Consider the following 17,829-nt stretch of genomic DNA (forward strand, 5'->3'; position numbering starts at 1 on the left):
AAGGGAACTCTCAGAATGGTAAGATTTCTTTACATGGGAAAATTTGATAGCAAGGCTGCATTCACACGTTGCAGTCACGATGCCTTTTTTTTATGCAGCAAAAAAAAAAACATAATTTTGCAGTGATTTTCAAAAATTGATACAAAAAAGGAGCAAAGAAAGGCACCAAGGTCGCAGCCTGTGAACGCAGTGTAATACGCCCAGCACTTTGTCTTAAGGAATCACTTGTAATTGCAGGAATCATCTGGTCATAACTGTGGTCATAATGGTCATACAGTCCCATGCAGTTTTTGCATGAATGAGCTTTCCTAGGCAGTGCAGTTTTTGATTGCAAGTTATTCAGCGGGGTAATTAACAAGGATGCTCCACATTAATTAAATTTACATTATTAAATTTTGGTCATGCAGCCAGAGGTGACATCATGGCCTAAGGTCTGACAGCTCACGGGAGCCAAAACCTTTACAATTGTGAACTAAAATCATTCGGAAATTGGTGGATTTTCAACCTCCTGCGACCAAGTTCATCATCTGCCTGTACCACAGTGCAGAATATGTAATTGGGACCAGTTAACTATTATCGGCATATAATCCTTTTTGCACATGAATTTAAAAGGAATCATGAAATGGTATATTTTATACTATGTCAATGAAAAAGACCTGGGTGTATGGGTGGATGACAGACTCATATTCAGTGGCCAGTGTCAGGCAGCTGCTACAAAGGCAAATAAAATAATGGGATGTATTAAAAGAGGCATAGATGCTCATGAGGAAAACATAATTTTACCTCTATACAAGTCACTAGTTCGACCACACTTAGAATACTGTGCACAGTTCTGGTCTCCGGAGTATAAGAAACACATAGCTGAACTGGAGCGGGTGCAGAGAAGAGCGACCAAGGTTATTAGAGGACTGGGGGGTCTGCCATACCAAGATAGGTTATTACACTTGGGGCTATTTAGTTTGGAAAAACGAAGACTAAGGGGTGATCTTATGTTAATGTATAAATATATGAGGGGACAGTACAAAGACCTTTCTGATGATCTTTTTAATCATAGACCGGTGACAGGGACAAGGGGGCATCCTCTACGTCTGGAGGAAAGAAGGTTTAAGCATAATAACAGACGCGGATTCTTTACTGTAAGAGCAGTGAGACTATGGAACTCTCTGCCGTATGATGTTGTAATGAGTGATTCATTACTTAAATTTAAGAGGGGACTGGATGCCTTTCTGGAAAAGTATAATGTTACAGGGTATATACACTAGATTCCTTGATAAGGCGTTGATCCAGGGAACTAGTCTGATTGCCGTATGTGGAGTCGGGAAGGAATTTTTTTCCCCATGGTGGAGTTACTCTTTGCCACATGGTTTTTTTTTGCCTTCCTCTGCATCAACATGTTAGGGCATGTTAGATTAGGCTATGGGTTGAACTAGACGGACTTACAGTCTTCCTTCAACCTTAATAACTATGTAACTATGTAACTATGTCCTAGGCTGCATCATCATCAAAACACTGCACACACTAAGGATCATTTGGGGACTATGGAAATTCCCATCTGAGTGCCAGGTAGGGAACATAAAGGCTCAGACAGGAGACATAGACTGAATATAGTGTACAGATCTGGCCGAGAAGCAGTTGAAAGCAGCTTTAAAAGGAGCATGACCTGAGCAATAAAATAGGAATGCAGCCTAGCGTTTGGGAGAGAAAGAAGTAAAATAAGGTTGTGAAGTATATTGCAAAAATTCATAACTTTGCAATGTCTGGAGGATAATTTAATAAAAACAAGTTTAATTAATTTAATGTGAGCTGTAAAATAAAAATAAAAGAAATTTGCCCAAAAGGCTAGAAGGGGATAAATTCATCACTGGGGGTTTGACTGCTGGGACCACCAATGGAAGCGCATGAGATAGCCAAGCACAGAATTCGGCTGGTCTTTGGTACTTCTATTAAGCACTGATTTTTTCCTCTAAATCTGTGTAGGTCAGTGTAGACTGTCGGGGTATGTGCACAAGTCCGGATTTTATGCAGAAATTTCCTGAACAAAACTAGAGATTTTCTGCAGAAAATCCACACGCGTTTTCTCTAGTTTTTCTTGCGTTTTACTCTTGGTTTTCGCGCATTTTTTTCGTGTTTTTTTCCGAAGCTTCACAATGCATTAAATGCGATAAATCCACAAAATTAATGAACATGCTATGTATTTTTCCGTGATGCGTTTTTATAGTGGAGAAAAATGCAACATGTGCACAAAAATGGCGGAATACATTCAAAATGATGGGATGCTTAATGTATGCGTTTTTTAAGCTTTTTTGCAGCGGAAAACCGCCAAAAAAACGTGCGAAAAATCCGGAACGTGTGCACATACCCTGAGCGTGCTGATATGTTCACCTTCCACTGTATTAACTGGTAATCAGCGCCACTTTGGTCCCTTAGACTCTCCAGATTACTCCATTCTCTATGACTGAGCCAGAGGTCTCTTTTACCGTGTAAGCCTATGTATGGAGTCTCGTTCTGACGCTCCGTAGGCTTACATTGCAAAATCTACTTTAGTGTCACGCAGAGAATTCTGTGACCTGGAGAGTATGTGACGTCACTCAAAAGACCACATAGGCACAGAATCCCAAAGAAGACAGCAGTAATATACTGTATATGTGTATATACAGTGTATGTACTGTATAGTTTGAGGCAGTGAGGAGAATTATATGCGAGGGACACTATGTATCCACCAGGATGCACATAGGAGCGTATTAAGGCCACTGGAGTGCATTGCAGTCACAGGCATAGCTGTGATTCCAGTGCAGAATAAAAGTAAGTGTAGACTTGGTCAAGCTATTTGGCCAAGGCAGATTTAAGAGAACCCGGCGTGGGCTTTTATTTTTGGAGTGAACTACAGGATGGCAGTGGGGTGGTTCACTCCCTCCAGCAGGGTCTTACAAGTGGCTCATGACCACAAATTCCATTTAAAAACCTGCAGCAAAGGTTTGGTTATGTCAGTGTTGGTTTGCAAGCTGCAGAGCAGTTGGCTCTGCAACATTCGGCTTGTGTATAAAGTCAACACAGAGCTAAGTGGAGCAAACTTAAATTAATAAATTTGTGGATGCAAAATTAAAACCATTAGTTGAAGAGCTACCCTCATTTCTAAAGGATACAAATGAGTTTTTAAAAAAAGTGGATGGTTTGTATATTGGTGATGACACTTTGCTAGTGTCATGTGATGTGGAAAGCCTATACACAAACATCAGACATGATGATGGGATTCAGGCAGCCAAACATTTCCTGGGGTCGTCATTTTTTGCCCGAACCAATGAGACGGTTTACCATCCAGTTGCTGGAGTTTTCACTGACAAAAAATTTTTTTCTATTCAAGGGGTCCCTCTACCTGCAGCTCCAAGGCACAGCGATGGGCGCGGCTTTCGCGCCTACGTATGCAAATTTGTTTTTGGGGCTGTGGGAGAGGGACCTCTTTATGTCAGAGCCCGGGTCGTCAATGGACCGCATCCCAATGTGGGTGCGGTTCATTGACGACATATTTCTGATTTGGCAGGGCTCGGTTGAATCCCTCCAAGAATTTATGTCGGGGTTAAATCGGAACTCCCGTAACTTAAGGATAACATACAAGTATGATAGGAATGAAATGGAGTTTCTGGATGTGAGTATACATAGAAAGGAGGATAATTGTTTACACACTAAGGTCTTTAGGAAGACCACAGCGGTGAATTCATTACTGCACGCTACCTCGTCACATCCCCCCACAATGATAAATTCTATTCCCACAGGCCAATTTTTACGCCTGCGGAGAATTTGCTCAGAGGACACCGAATTTGAGAAACAGGCCTCTGAGCTAAAAGAAAGATTCTTGGAGAGGGGATATAGCCGTAGATCAATAAAGAAAGGATACAATCGGGCGAAGAATATCTCCAGGCACCAAGCACTTTATGGGACAAAACCATGTAAAACAAATCAAGTAGTCCGGTATATAACACAGTACCATGGACAAAGTGAGATGGTAGGATTCCAACTTAAAAAATTCTGGGGAATTTTAAGAGCTGACCCTATCCTGTCGAATTATGTGGGAAAAGGACCAAGTATAACATATAGGAGGTCACGAAATATTAGAGATCACTTAGTGAAAAGTCATTATACATATGACGGTGTCCCTCCTTCTTTCTTGGACAGGAGTAAACCCACCTTGGGCTGCAGACCTTGTGGGAGATGTGTGGCATGCCCAAATATAGCAAGGGGACATACATTTCAGAATTCAAATGGCACTAAGACTTTTCAGATCAGACATAGTATATCATGTACAACCAAGGCAGTGATATATTACGCCACATGCCCTTGTTCCCTGATATACGTGGGCATGACCACAAGACAGCTCAAGGTGAGGGTCCGAGAACATGTGCTTGGAATAGAGGCTGCAAAAGAGGTACAGGACATCTCAATTTTGAAAACAATCCCCAAGCATTTTAGAATTCACCATAATAGTGATCCTGTGGGATTTAAGGTATTTGGTATTGATATGATCAAATCTGGGGAACGTGGTGGACCAATTACCATACCACTGGCAAAAAGGGAAACAAAATGGATATGGGTTCTAGACACTGTGTCACCAAGGGGCTTGAATTAAAACATAAGTTTTGCCCCATTTTTATAAGTGTTGTGTTGAAGTAAAGGGTTCTTTTAGAAAATATATTTTTTTTAAAAAAAAATTTTTAGGAAAAATATATTTATTGTGATATGTCTTGAGATAATCTACTGTAAACCTCAATTTGTAAAATTTTTATGATTTTAATTGAATGGTGTTATGGTCAGTTTTTTAAAAATATCTTATTTATTTCAGTTTTATACATACCTGTCATCCGGTAAAGGGGCTTTGCTCTGATGTGGGGTATATCTGGCTGGATCCATCTGGTGAACGTCGGATTCTGAATGAGTAAAGAAATAAGAGAAATGATGAAGATTGAGAACATACTAAACTCTCATCAGTATATATATGACCCCAGTGTTTGTATGTCTATGTATCGCTCGGTAAAATGTCATTATAAATATATTTCTTCATTGCAGTTGTATAGAGGGTATGACTACCACTATAGTTGTTCCTGTATATTGTTGTATCCATAATACGGGGACTAAGTTCTGGTATGATCCTGCAATTAACAGTGGGATCCAGGACTCTACTATTTTAGAAGCATGGAGGAGGTGTGTAATCCCCATCCATGCATAGATTGATCGAGAGCAATTGATACATCTAGTTACCAGGCATTGTGCAGGGTGTTTTCGCTGTGTAACCTCCTATGTCTCCTCCTGGTGGTGCGCATGCGTGGTCTGCGGCCCGGGATGCGCGATTCGGCGTCCCAGTGACCTTGGCAACGTCGGGATTCATTCCTGTGCGTCCGGTCACGTGGGGCGGGATCGCGCACTTCCGGGTCCTCCTGACTGCGCATGCGCCGGCGTAGCCTGGGGCGCAGAACATGGGATGGTGCATTATATAAAAAGGATCAATCTTGGACCATGTATAGGACCCCCTGACGAAGGAAAACTGTCCGAAACGCGCGTTGGGGTGCGCCATTACAGGACACGGCCATTCATAGGTAATATATCTGCAAACTATTCTTTGTCCCTTCCGTTCTTTGCACAAGTGTGTGCTTTAGCACTATATTGTCTGAGTTGTGAACAGTGGCACATTGCACTTTTTATACTGTTCGTGGCACTATATATTTTGAAGAGCACTATTGCACTTTTGGTTACCTATTTTATTTGTTGTGCGGTTATGGTACACAGCACGGTATTATTTATTATTCTCTGTGAGAGATATATATATATATATATATAAGTATAGCACTGGTTGCACTTTATATAAAAAAACTCTCTCTTTTTGCACGTAATTTTTGGATTAGAATAGTGAGGATAAGGGACCATATATATATTTTCTATACCTAGGCCGGCATATTATATGCAATAATTTCTTGTCCTGTATCTGGTTTTAATATGATGCAATTTTAAATGATGTATTTTATCTTATTATATGTTGCCAATCCTGTATATGAAATATGTTCTAAATAAAGTTCTTTTGTTCAGATACTCTCTGGTAATCCATAGTCGGGTGCTTGGGCTTTTTCTTCCACTAAGTGGAGCAAACGCCTGGCGCCCCCTCAGCGTAACATGGTGGTGCAGTTGCCAATGGCAATGGGTCCCGGATACAGACATTTTTGACACCCTGGCTGCGATCCGCAGGATACCATTTGCTTTTCATTTGTAAGTTTTGGACAATAAAGACAATTTGCGTTGAACTTTACTGGGTCACTGCCTTATTAACGCACAGTGTGAACACCGCCCCACTACAATATATAACACATTGACATATACAGTTATATGAAAAAGTTTGGGCACCCCTATTAATCTTAAGCTTAATGTTTCATAAAAATTGTTTTTTTTGCAACAGCTATTTCAGTTTCATATATCTAATAGCTGTTGGACACAGTAATGTTTCTGCCTTGAAATGAGGTTTATTGTACTAAGAAAATGTGCAATCTGCATTCAAACAAAATTTGACAGGTGAATATGTATGGGCACCCTTATCATTTTCTTGTTTTAAATACTCCTACCTACTTTTTACTGACTTACTAAAGCCCTTTTTTTGGTTTTGTAACCTCGTTGAGCTTTGAACTTCATAGCCAGGTGTATGCAATCATGAGAAAAGCTACTTAAAGTGGCCACTTGCAAGTTGTTCTCCTGTTTGAAACTCCTCTGAAGAGTGGCATCATGGGCTCCTCAAAACAACTGTCAAATGATCTGAAAACAAAGATTATTCAACATAGTTGTTCAGGGGAAGGATACAAAAAGTTGTCTCAGAGATTTAACCTGTCAATTTCCACTGTGAGGAACATAGTAAGGAAATGGAAGAACACAGGTACAGTTCTTGTTAAGGCCAGAAGTGGCAGGCGAAGAAAAACATCAGAAAGGCAGAGAAGAAGAATGGTGAGATCAGTCAAGGACAATCCTCAGACCAACTCCAGAGAGCTGCAGCATCAACTTGCTGCAGATGGTGTCACTGTGCATCGGTCAACTATACAACGCACTTTGCACGAGGAGAAGCTGTATGGGAGAGTGATGCGAAAGAAGCCGTTTCTGCAAGCACGCCACAAACAGAGTCGGCTGAGGTATGCAAAAGCACATTTGGAGAAGCCAATTTCTTTTTGGAAGAAGGTCCTGTGGACTGATGAAACCAAGATTGAGTTGTTTGGTCATACAAAAAGGCGTTATGCATGGCGGCAAAAAAACACAGCATTCCAAGAAAAACACTTGCTACCCACAGTAAAATTTGGTGAAGGTTTCATCATGCTTTGGGGCTGTGTGGCCAATGCCGGCACCGGGAATCTTGTTAAAGTTGAGGGACGCATGGATTCCTCTCAGTATCAGCAGATTCTTGACAATAATGTTCATGAATCAGTGACAAAGTTGAAGTTACGCAGGGGATGGATCTTTCAGCAAGACAATGATCCAAAACACCGCTCCAAATCTACTCAGGCATTCATGCAGAGAAACAATTACACTGTTCTGGAATGGCCATCCCAGTCCCCAGACCTGAATATCATTGAACATCTGTGGGATCATTTGAAGAGGGCTGTCCATGCTCGGCGACCATCAAACTTACCTGAACTGGAATTGTTTTGTAAAGAGGAATGGTAAAAAATACCTTCATCCAGGATCCAGGAACTCATTAAAAGCTACAGGAAGCGACTAGAGGCTGTTATTTTTGCAAAAGGAGGATCTACTAAATATTAATGTCACTTTTCTGGTGAGGTGCCGATACTTATGCACCTGTCAAATTTAGTTTGAATGCAGATTGCACATTTTCTGTTAGTACAATAAACCTCATTTCAAGGCAGAAACATTACTGTGTCCAACAGTTAGTAGATATATGAAACTGAAATAGCTGTTGCTAAAAAATTTTTTTTATAAAACATTAAGCTTAAGATTAATAGGGGTGCCCAAACTTTTTCATATAACTGTACATAAGTATAGATATATACAGGTTTAGGGGAAATAAGTTAATGGGAGGGCTTCTTTAACCCCTTAATCCCATATGACGTACTACCCCGTGGAGGTGGGGTGGGCCCGTATGACCACCGACGGGATAGTACGTCATATGCGATTGGCCACGCTCACGGGGGGAGCGCGGCCGATCGCAGCAGGGTGTCAGCTGACTATCGCAGCTGACATCCGGCACTATGTGCCAGGAGCGGTCACGGACCGCCACTGGCACATTAACCCCCGGAACACTGCGATCAAACATGATCGCAGCGTTCCGGCGGTACAGGGAAGCATCACGCAGGGAGGGGGCTCCCTGCGTGCTTCCCTGAGACCCTCAGTACAAGGCGATGTGCTCACCTTGTACCGAGCATCTCCTCCCTGCAGGCCCCGGATCCAAAATGGCCGCATGGCTACATCTGGGTCCTGCAGGGAGGTGGCTTACCAACGCCTACTCAGAGCAGGCGCATGTAAGCCTGGAGCAGTGCACGTCAGATCGCTGATCTGACACAGTGCTATGCAAAGTGTCCGATCAGCGATCTGACCCTATAACATGATGCCCCCCCTGGGGCAATGTTATAAAGTAAAAAAAATATATATTCATATGTGCAAAAAAAAATAAAATAAAAAAATTCCTAAATAAAGAAAATATATATATATATATACACTCACCGGCCACTTTATTAGGTACACCATGCTAGTAACGGGTTGGACCCCCTTTTGCCTTCAGAACTGCCTCAATTCTTCGTGGCATAGATTCAACAAGGTGCTGGAAGCATTCCTCAGAGATTTTGGTCCATATTGACATGATGGCATCACACAGTTGCCGCAGATTTGTTGGCTGCACATCCCAAAGATGCTCCATACAAGGCAGGATGGATCCATGCTTTCATGTTGTTTACGCCAAATTCTGACCCTACCATCCGAATGTCGCAGCAGAAATCGAGACTCATGAGACCAAGCAACGTTTTTCCAATCTTCTACTGTCCAATTTCGATGAGCTTGTACAAATTGTAGCCTCAGTTTCCTGTTCTTAGCTGAAAGGAGTGGTACCCGGTGTGGTCTTCTGCTGCTGTAGCCCATCTGCCTCAAAGTTCGACGCACTGTGCGTTCAGAGATGCTCTTAGGCCTACCTTGGTTGTAACGGGTGGCGATTTGAGTCACTGTTGCCTTTCTATCAGCTCGAACCAGTCTGCCCATTCTCCTCTGACCTCTGGCATCAACAAGGCATTTCCGCCCACAGAACTGCCGCTCACTGGATTTTTTTTCTTTTTCGGACCATTCTCTGTAAACCCTAGAGATGGTTGTGCGTGAAAATCCCAGTAGATCAGCAGTTTCTGAAATACTCAGACCAGCCCTTCTGGCACCAACAACCATGCCACGTTCAAAGGCACTCAAATCACCTTTCTTCCCCATACTGATGCTCGGTTTGAACTGCAGGAGATTGTCTTGACCATGTCTACATGCCTAAATGCACTGAGTTGCCGCCATGTGATTGGCTGATTAGAAATTAAGTGTTAACAAGAAGTTGGACAGGTGTACCTAATAAAGTGGCCGGTGAGTGTATATATACTGTTCCCATAAATACATTTCTTTATCTAAATAATACAAAAAACAATAAAAGTACACATATTTAGTATTGCCACGTCCGTAATGACCCCACTTATAAAACTGTCCCGCTAGTTAACCCCTTCAGTGAACGCGGTAAAAAAAAAAGGGGTCAAAAAGCAACGCTTTATTATCATACTGCCGAACAAAAAGTGGAATAACACGCGATCAAAAATACGGATATAAATAACCATGGTACCTCTGCAAACGTCATCTTGTCCCGTAAAAAACGAGCCACGATACGGCATCATCAGCGGAAAAATAAAAAAGTTATAGTCCTCAGAATAAAGCGATGCAAAAATAATTATTTTATATATAAAATAGTTTTTATTGTATAAAAGCGCCAAAACATAAAAAAAAGATATAAATGAGTTATCGCTGTAATTGTATTGACCCAAAAAATAAAACTGCTTTATCAAGTGTACGAATTGTGGAACGGTATAAACGCCCCCCCCCCCCCCAAAAAAAAAAAAAAAAGAATTTCATTCATAGCTGGTTTTTGGTCATTCTGCCTAACAAAAATCAGAATAAAAAGCGATCAAAAAATGTCACAGGCCCGAAAATGTTACCAATAAAAACGTCAACTCATCCAGCAAAAAAACAAGACCTCACATGACTCTGTGGACCAAAATACAGAAAAATTATAGCTCTCAAAATGTGGAGATGCAAAAACTATTTTTTGCAATAAAAAGCGTCTATTAGTGTGTGACGGCTGCCAATCATAAAAATCTGCTAAAATACCCGCTATAAATAGTAGATCAAACCCCCCTTCATCACCCCCTTAGTTAGGGAAAAATAATAAAATAAAAAATGTATTTCCATTTTCCAATTAGGGTTAGGGCTTGGGTTAGGGCTAGGGGTAGAGTTAGGGCTAGAGTTAGGGCTAGGGTTAGGATTGGGGCTGGGGTTAGGGCTAGGGTTAGGGCTGGGGTTAGGGCTAGGGTTAGGGCTAGGGTTAGGGCTAGGGCTAGGGTTAGGGCTAGGGTTAGAGCTAGGGTTAGGGCTAGCGTTAGGGCTAGGGTTGGGGCTACGGTTAGGGTTAGGGTTGGGGCTAGGGTTAGAGTTGGGGCTGGGATTAGGGATTCAATTAGAATTGGGGGTTTCCACTGTTTAGGCACATCAGGGGCTCTCCAAACGCGACATGGCGTCCGATCTCAATTCCAGACAATTCTGCGTTGAAAAAGTAAAACAGTGCTCCTTCCCTTCTGAGCTCTCCTGTGCGCCTAAACAGGGGTCTACCCCATCATATGGGGCATCAGCGTACTCAGGACAAATTGGACAACAACTTTTGGGGTCCAATTTCTCCTGTTACTCTTGGGAAAATAAACATTTGGCTAAAAACCTTTTTTGTGGGAAAAAAAAAAAATTTTCACGGCTCTGCGTTATAAACTGTAGTGAAACACTTGGGGGTTCAAAGTTCTCACAACACATCTAGATAAGTTCCTTGGGGGGTCTAATTTCCAATATGGGGTCACTTGTGGTGGTTTCTACTGTTTAGTTACATCAGGGGCTCTGCAAATGCAACGTGACGCCTGCAGACCAATCCATCTAAGTCTGCATACCAAAAGGCGCTCCTTCCCTTCCGAGCTCTGCCATGCGCCCAAAACAGTGGTCCCCCCACATATGGAGTATCAGCGTACTCATGACAAATTGAACAGCAACTTTTTGGGTCCAATTTCTCCTGTTACCCTATGAAAAATACAAAACTGGGGGCTAAAAAATAATTTTTGTGGAAAAAAAATGATTTTTTATTTTCACGGCTCTGCGTTATAAACTGTAGTGAAACACTTGGGGGTTCAAAGTTCTCACAACACATCTAGATAAGTTCCTTGGGGGGTCTAGTTTCTAATATGGGGTCACTTGTGGGGGGTTTCTACTGTTTAGGTACATCAGGGGCTCTGCAAACGCAATGTGACACCTGCAGACCAATCCATCTAAGTCTGCAATCCAAATGGTGCTCCTTCCCTTCCGAGCTCTGCCATGCGCCCAAATGGTGGTTCCCCCCAACATTTGGGGTATCAGCGTATTCAGAACAAATTGGACAACAACTCTTGGGGTCCAATTTCTCCTGTTACCCTTGGGAAAAAAAACAAAACTGGAGGCTAAAAAATAGTTTTTGTGGAAAAAAAATGATGTTTTATTTTCACCACTCTGCGTTATAAACTGTAGTAAAACACTTGGGGGTTCAAAGTTCTCACAACACATCTAGATAAGTTCCTTGGGGGTGTAGTTTCCAATATGGGGTCACTTGTGGGGGGTTTCTACTGTTTAGGTACATTAGGGGCTCTGCAAACGCAATGTGACGCCTGCAGACCATTCCATCTAAGTCTGTATTCCAAATGGCGCTTCTTCCCTTCCAAGCTCTGCCATGCGCCCAAACGGTGTTTCCCCCCCACATATGTGGTATCATCGTACTCAGGACAAATTGGACAACAACTTTTGGGGTCCAATTTCTCCTGTTACCCTTGGGAAAATACAAAACTGGGGGCTAAAAAATAATTTTTGTGGGAAAAAAATAATTTTTTTTTCACGACTCTGCATTATAAACTATAGTGAAACACTTGGGGGTTCAAAGCTCTCACCACACATCTAGATAAGTTCCTTAGGGGGTCTACTTTCCAAAATTGTGTCACTTGTTCAATGCTTAGGCACATCAGTGGCTCTCCAAATGCAACATGGCGTCCCATCTCAATTCCAGTCAATTTTGCATTGAAAAGTCAAACGGTGCTCCTTCCCTTCCGAGCTCTGCCATGTGCCCAAACAGTGGTTTACCCCCCCACATATGGGGTATCAGCGTACTCAGGACAAATTGCACAACAACTTTTGGGGTCCAATTTCTTCTCTTCCCCTTGGGAAAATAAAAAATTGGGGGCGAAAATTCATTTTTATTAAAAAATATGATTTTTTATTTTTACGGCTCTGCATTATAAGCTTCTGTGAAGCACTTGGTGGGTCAAAGTGCTCATCACACATCTAGAAAAGTTCCTTAGGGGGTCTACTTTCCAAAATGGTGTCACTTGTGGGGGGTTTCAATGTTTAGGCACATCAGGGGCTCTCCAAGCGCAACATGGCATCCCATCTCAATTCCAGTCAATGTCGCATTGAAAAGTCAAATAGCGCTCCTTCCCTTCCGAGCTCTGCCATGCGCCCAAACAGCGGTTTACCCCCACATATGGGGTATCGGCGTACTCAAGACAAATTGTACAACAACTTTTGTGGTCCATTTTCTCCTGTTACCATTGGTAAAATAAAACAAATTGGAGCTGAATTAAATTTTGCGTGAAAAAAAGTTAAATGTTCATTTTTATTTAAACATTCCAAAAATTCCTGTGAAACACCTGAAGGGTTAATAAACTTCTTGAATGTGGTTTTGAGAGCCTTGAGGGGTGCAGTTTTTAGAATGGTGTCACACTTGCATATTTTTTATCATATAGACACCCTCAAAATGACTTCAAATGAGATGTGGTCCGTAAAAAAAATGGTGTTGTAAAAATGAGAAATTGCTGGTCAACTTTTTACCCTTATAACTCCCTAACAAAAAAAATTTTGGTTCCAAAATTGTGCTGATGTAAAGTAGACATGTGGGAAATGTTACTTATTAAGTATTTTGTGTGACATATCTCTGTGATTTAAGGGCATAAAAATTCAAAGTTGGAAAATTGCGAAATTTTCAAAATTTTCGCCAAATTTCTGTTTTTTTTCACAAATAAACGCAGGCAATATCAAAGAAATTTTACCACTATCATGAAGTACAATATGACATGAGAAAACCGTGTCAGAATCACCGGGATCTGTTGAAGCGTTCCAGAGTTATAACCTCATAAAGGGACAGTGCTCAGAATTGTAAAAATTGGCCCGGTCCATAACGTGCAAACCACCCTTGGGGCTTAAGGGGTTAAGAAGGTACGCATTATTGATCGCCACTCCGCTTTTTGTGGCTCTTGAGAGCTCCGTTTCTCGGGCTCAGTCAGATTCCCAACAGTTAGACCAAAAATGATTGAGAAGCTGTCCCCAGAGAATGGGGGATAACTTGCACTTTAATAGAAGTAAAATAAAACTAACTAGTCCTGACTTCTGAACATAAATACATTAGTCTGTACTTTCTTAATTATTAAGTAGAGGAAGTAAAACTTTTCTGCACATAATGGCATAATGACTGACACTACTGAGATAATGATTTTATTTTGTAATCAGTTTAAGCTTTTTACAAGCAGGAGATGGGCAGCGTGATGCCTGTGCAGGTGCAAAGAAAGAAAACAAGGAGGGAATAAATGCATGAGATGTCAAGAGCACTGCTGAGCTAGGAAATGTACACATGAGCCAATAAAGTGTTCAAGCAATTATTCCATTAACCCGCTGTGAACACCTACAGCTTTGTGTAAAATTATCTTATCACTGGCTATTGAAATATTTAAAATGTACACTTTATGCATAAATCAGTGCTACATATAAATAGATCCAAATTAAACTATGTTTCTAAGGTAGTCATCATCAGAAAATGAACAATTGTTTAAACCAGATTTTTGTTTTCATTTTTTTCAATATCATAATCTGTATTAAAAACAGAAATCTTGCAATTTTCACTCTGGCCACTGGGGACTTTTTTTTAGACTCTAACGTCCTGTTGTTTCAGGAAACAACACATGTATATGAGCAGCAATGAACAGACCCTGACCCTATATTTTGTATTAAAGAAGCACTCCTCCTCCTATCAAAGTTTTTATCCTCTTAATATATTGCAATCTTCATATTATATAGCACTGTGTACTTACAATTGCTCATTTTGCCCTTCTAGCAGGTTAATTCTTCTCCTTTCTGTTTTATTTAGAAACAGGAAGTCTCTTTTCCCTGCTTGAATCATTCCTCTCTTCACCTCCTGACTCAGCTGCTCCCTCTTCCCCCTGCCAGAGACTTTTTCAGTGACTCATGACGCATACAGGGAAAATAGATCACCTGTTTCTACATAGAGTTTAGAAGGATTCAACTAGTCAAGAGAAAAATTAGCTGGGTAGAAAGTCAAAAAGAGCAATTGTAAGTACCCAGTGCTATATAATATGATGATCAATATACTAAGAGGATAAAAACTTGGATGGGAGAGAAGTGCTTCTTAAAACAGCTAATGAGCATGTCTGAACGTCATTGTGACAGGATGGGGAGCAGGGACAGCTGTGACATCACCTATTGTGATTGGTGGATCCTGAGTTCAACTCTATATAGAGGAGTTACCTGTCATTGTATTGATGCTTATGGTGATAAAAAGCCTGCTGAAAACTCTTCTTACAATAACAGAAGACATTTTAAGAAATAAAACTCCAGTGGCCACTGTGATAATTGCAGCATTACTTATTTTTGTTTTTTTAATACAGGTTGTGATATGAGAAAAAAAGGCATTTTTTTTAACCCATTAACCCCTTTCTGACATCGGACGTACTATCCCGTCGAGGTGGTATGGGCCCGTATGACCACCGATGGGATAGTATGCCATCACCGATCAGCCACGCTCACGGGGGGAGCGTGGCCGATCGGGGCCAGGTGTCAGCTGACTATCAAAGATGATCGCCGCGTTTCGGCGGCATAGGGAAGCATCGCGCAGGGAGGGGATTTGGTGGGTCAAAGTGCTCACCACACATCTAGATAAGTTCCTTAGGGGATCTACTTTCCAAAATGGTGTCATTTGTGGGGGGTTTCAATGTTTAGGCACATCAGGGGTTCTCCAAACGCAACATGGCGTCCCATCTCAATTCCAGTCAATTTTGCATTGAACAGACAAATGAAGCTCCTTCCCTTCCGAGCTCTGCCATGCGCCCAAACAGTGGTTTACACCCACATATGGGGTATCAGCGTACTCAGGACAAATTGGACAACAACTTTGGGGTCCATTTTCTCCTGTTACCCTTGGTAAAATAAAACAAATTGGAGCTGAAGTAAATTTTTTGTTAAACAAAGTGAAATGTTCATTTTTTAAAAATATTCCAAAAATTCCTGTGAAACACCTGAAGGGTTAATAAACTTCTTGAATGTGGTTTTGAGCACCTTCAGATGTGCAGGTTTTAGAATGGTGTCACACTTGGTTATTTTCCATCATATAGACCCCTCAAAATGACTTCAAATGAGATGTGGTCCCTAAAAAAAATGGTGTTGTAAAAATGAGAAATTGCTGGTCAACTTTTAACCCTTATAACTCCCTAACAAAAAAAAAATTGGTTCCAAAATTGTGCTGATGTAAAGTAGACATGTGGGAAATGTTACTTATTAAGTATTTTGTGTGACATATCACTGTGATTTAAGGGCATAAAAATTCAAAGTTGGAAAATTGTGAAATTTTCATAATTTTCGCCAAATTACCATTTTTTTTCACAAGTAAACGCAAGTAATATCAAAGAAATTTTACCACTATCATGAAGTAGAATATGTCACGAGAAAACAGTGTCAGAATCACTGGGATCCATTAAAGCTTTCCAGAGTTATAACCTCATAAAGTGACAGTGGTCAGAATTGTAAAAATTGGCCCGGTCATTAACGTGCAAACCACCCTTGGGGGTAAAGGGGTTAATGACTGCCGATTAAAATGGTGGCCGCTAAGGGGCCTTATTCCCTCATTGCCATTTTAAAATGGTCATCAGGAATAAGTGTATAGCGCTCCCCAGAGTCATATTTTATGTTTGTGTGTGTAGTCCATTCACTATCTCCATCTATCCCCCACCCCCTGAAGATGGCTGGACCATCATTGTAAATACATCATTGTTAATACACACCTGTGCTTTGTATCTCCCCACCTCATTGTAGATTGTAAGCTCTCATGAGCAGGGTCGTTAGATTTTGCTTTAATTATTGTATTGTTAACGTTGTTATTTATGACTGTTGTGTTTGAAACTGTTAACTGTAAAGCGCTGCGGAATATGTTGGCGCTATATAAATAAAGATTATTAATATTATTATTATTATATTTTCCAGTCCCCAATCATATGATCACTGTTATTCATTGAATAACGACGATCAGTTAAAAAAAGTATGCCTGCTGTTAAAATCATGATGATGTCCCCTGGCCCCTCCTGCACTTCTCCTTCCCCTGGCCCTCCACCTCCTGTTCCTGAAAAAAAAATTGCAGGTGCATGCGCAGTGTACCTGTCAAGATCTGCAGGTCGGCACCTGGCAACAGCAGGGATTTTTCCTATTGGTTCCTTTTGATTACTGTGATAGACACTATCACTATACATATTGAATGTGGCAGCCAGGGTCATATTTCTGTCCAACCGCTTTACCGATGCCTCCATCTTGTGCCAGTCATTACACTGGCTACCCATTCGCTACAGGGTCCAGTATAAACTCATCTCTCTCACCCACAAAGCCCTCCACAGTTCTGCACCGCCTTATATCTCCTCTCTCATCTCTGTCTATCGCCCTACACGTGCCCTCCGTTCTACAAATGACCTAAGGCTAACATCCCCCGTAATCCGAACCTCACACCTCCGTCTCCAAGACTTCTCTCGTGCTGCGCCAGCTCTCTGGAATGCACTTCCCCAGACGATCAGACTGATACCTAGCCCCGACCTATTCAAGTGCGCTTTAAAAACCCATCTCTTCAAACAAGCCTACCACATCAACTACTCAGTAAACTAACTTTGCCCTGTTCCCTCCTTCCAAATATTATTCTGAATCTGCACCCTACTATTCATCTGTCTCCACACCCTCCATGCACACGATAACTGCACTTGATACTTGACTATTGCACTTAAACACACGGGCTGATGACCGGATCATGCAGCTTTGTATGAAAATCCCTATGTATTATAATTGCCAGACCTGAAATAACAAGCACTTTTCACCTATTGTGTCCCCCCATTTCCTTGTAGATTGTAAGCTTGCGAGCAGGGACCTCACTCCTAATGTCACTGTTTAAATTGTCTTAACTTGTATTGAATTTGTCTGTATATGTCCCTGCATAATTGTAAAGTGCTGCGGAATATGTTGGCGCTATATAAATAAAGATTATTATTATTATTATTATTATTATTATTATCACAGTGATCAAAAGTCAATAATTAGTATGCCATCCCCCTGTGTCATACTCTTAGTCAAGTCAATTTTTTTATTTTATAATTTTTATTTATTTTATTCTTTGCCATTACACTGTGTTCAGAATTATTAGGCAAGTTGCATTTTGATCACATGATACTTTTTATACATGTTGTCCTA

Source organism: Ranitomeya variabilis, chromosome 2, assembly GCF_051348905.1.
Source record: "Ranitomeya variabilis isolate aRanVar5 chromosome 2, aRanVar5.hap1, whole genome shotgun sequence".
In the NCBI taxonomy this organism is placed as follows: Eukaryota; Metazoa; Chordata; class Amphibia; order Anura; family Dendrobatidae; genus Ranitomeya; species Ranitomeya variabilis.